Source organism: Tupaia chinensis, unplaced genomic scaffold, assembly GCF_000334495.1.
Source record: "Tupaia chinensis unplaced genomic scaffold, TupChi_1.0 Scaffold000231_1, whole genome shotgun sequence".
Lineage (NCBI taxonomy): Eukaryota > Metazoa > Chordata > Mammalia > Scandentia > Tupaiidae > Tupaia > Tupaia belangeri.
Window position 1 is genome coordinate 218737 of NW_006159706.1, and position 3290 is coordinate 222026.

Here is a 3290-nt window from a genome sequence, read left to right on the forward strand (position 1 = left end):
TTGGTCTGGAATAAGAGCAGAGAAGGAGCGTTGCCTTGGATAAGGGCATAAATTGGAATCCCAGCTTCACTACTTAACTAGCTGTGTGTACTCAGCAAGACACTTAACTTTCTCCTGCCTCAATATCTCCATCGCCAAAACAAGGATGGCAGTAGCACCTGCCTCAGAGGGCTTGGGAGAAATAAAAACATATGTCTGGCACACAGAAGTATTTAATAGGGGCTGGCAGGTGGCGTGGTGGTTGGGGGTGCTGGACTCCCACATGGCTGATCGCAGTCTGAGTCCCAGACCTGGCGGCTTGCTTTCTTACTTTCCCTCTCTCCCTCTATGTTCCTCTCTGGTCAAATTAAAATAAATAAATAAATAAATAAAGTTAAATAAAATACTTCTTTTTTTAAAAAGGAAGTGTTCAATAAATGCTAGATTGTTACCTTAATCCTTGTCTTCATGGGTGAAAAAAAAAAATGCAGCATTGGATGAGATTAAATTCTTCCCAAAGCAATGCCTTAAAATAAACTGCTATTCAAAAACTAAAATTATCATATTGGGTAAATGCTATCCAAATTTTAACTGATCTATATTCCAATAACTTCATGAAATAGAAAAAAAAGAAAGCAAAGTTACATAGAACATTTAACAACTAATTTAAAATGCAGATTCTTGGGCTTTGCCTCACACCTGATTTCAACAAGAGGAGAATCCTAGGAGTATGTATTTTTAGTTAAGCCCTCTAGATGAGCCTTAGACTCAGGCAAATTCAGTTAGTAACATTGATCGAAGGGTTAGTGAGTATATTGGTTTTCCTGAGAAGGGTAAGCAGTAGGTTCTACTTTGAATACTCTCCATATTAAAATTATTTTGGCCATAAAACAATAGGTACTCAAAGTTTAATGTGCTTAAGAATACCTAGGGAGTGGGACCAGCAGTTGGCATAATGGCTATGTCACTGAACTATGTGGTCCACTGCGGTTCGAATCCTGGACCTGGTGGCTTAAACTCATGTCAGGCACGTGTGCATGCATGCCCAAGATCCCGAGAGGAGAATGGAGAAGGGATTGTGGCGTGGCCATGCACCCTAGGGGTGATTTCTCACTTTCTGTCTCTGTCTTTCTGGTGAGCGCACGCTCCCTATAGCAAAAAAACAAAACAAAACAAAACAAAACAAAACAAAACAAAAAACCTAGGGAGTTACTAAAAATTAAAATTCCTGGCCCTACCTCCAGAGATTCAGATTCAGAGATCAGGGCGGCTTCAGGAACCTGTATTTTCTTTTTTTTCCCCTTTGGTTTTTGTTTATTTGCCAAAGGGCACATGCAATTGCCAGAGAGGAGAAAGCACCCCTCAATGAGCCATAGTCATGCAGCAATCCCTCCTCCATTTCTCCATCCTGTCAGGATGTGGGGCATGCACACACACGCTCCTTCTGTGTTTTTCAGTGTACTAGGGCCAAGATTCGCACATTGTCCAATTGTGGGATCCAGGTCAGCTTAATCACTAGGCTATGGGCCAACTGAGGAATCTGCATTTTCAACCAGACTTCCCTCCATGGTGAGTCTTTAAAAGACACTTTTAAATTTTTTATTTATTTATAGTTTTGAGAGAGAGAGATTTTTGCTGTAGGGCACGTGTGCTTGCCAGAGAGACAGAGAGACAAAAAGAAAGAAATCAGCCCCCAGCAGGGATGGCCACACTGCAATCCCTTCTCCTCCATTCTCCTCTCAGGAGTTTGGGCACACATGCACACATACCTGGCATGAGTTTTTTGTTGTTGTTGCTTGTTTGTTTGTTTTAATTTTTTTGAGAGATTTTCACTATAGGGCACGTGCGCTCGCCAGACAGACAGAGAGAGACATAGAGACAGAAAGCGAGAAATCACCCCCCAGGGGGGATGGTCACACTGCAATCCCTTCTCCTCCATTCTCCTCTTGGGATCTTGGGCATGCACGCACACGCACCTGGTGTGAGTTTTAAGCCACCGGATCCGGGACGCCAACCACGGTCAACTACGTGGGAGTCCAGTGACATAGCCATTACGCTAACTGCTGGTTTCCCCTGGCATGAGTTTTAAACCACCAGGCCCAAGACTCAAACTGCTGTTGACTACGTGGGAGTCCAGCAATGTAACCATTATGCCATCTGGTAGTCCCAAAACACACTTTTTTAAATTAAAAAGCTTTTATTTATTTATGCCTTGAGAGAGAAAGAGAAAGGCATCCCCAACAGGGTCTTTTTTTTTTTTTTTTTTTTTTGCCAGAGGGTGCCTGCTCACTGGAGAGAGAGAGACAGACAGACAGAGACAGAGATAGAGAAATCCTTCCATGGGGTATACAAACATGATAATCCCTTCTCCATTCTCCTCTTGGGATTTTGAGCATGCACATCCATATGCCTGGCATGTTTTTCAAGTTGGGCCCAGGACTCAAATTATACACCTAGCCATGTGGGATCCAGCCATCTTAACCACCAGACCACAGGCTGGCCCCTCAGTAGGATCTTTATGCCATGATCCACTTTCAGTCCCAACCAGCCTGAATCACAGTCATGCAGGAGTGTATCTGGAATGCTCAGGGAGGTCCTGGAATATGAACTCAGTATATTTCTCACATTGGTCTAGTTATACAACTGCCTGGGTCCCAGCATGACTTCTTAGAGAAAAGATTAATGAATTTCCACTCAAACTATCTGAAAATTCTATCTCTGAAAGCTTTTCAAGAACTGGAATATAGGACCAGATCCCTAGCCTAGTGTTTAAGGGAGCTGGATCCCACATGATCAAACATAGTTCAAATCCTAGTTCCAAGGGCTTGAAAACACATGCTAGGGGTGTGTGTGTGTGTGTGTGTGTGTGTGTGTGTGTGTGCCCAAAATCCCAATAGGACGGACAAATAGAGGAGAAGGGATTGTGGTGTGACCATACCTCATGCCTTTTTCTCTTTCTTTCTCTCTCTCTCTGGTGAGGCACACGCCCTCTGGTGATTTAAAATAAACAAGAAACTAGACTGTAGCTTCTATCTTTAGTAATAATTTTATTTTTACAGCTATTAACTTTTTTTTTTAGAGGTTTTTGCTATAGGGCACATGCACTCACTAGACAGACAGAGAGAGACATAGAGACAGAAAGCGAGAAATCACCCCCCAGGGGGGATGGCCACACCACAATCCCTTCTCCTCCATTCTCCTCTAGGGATCTTGGGCATGCGCACACATGTACCTGGTGTGAGTCCACCGGGTCCGGGATGCGAACCGCGGTCAACTACATGGGAGTTCAGCAACATAGCCATTACGCTTAC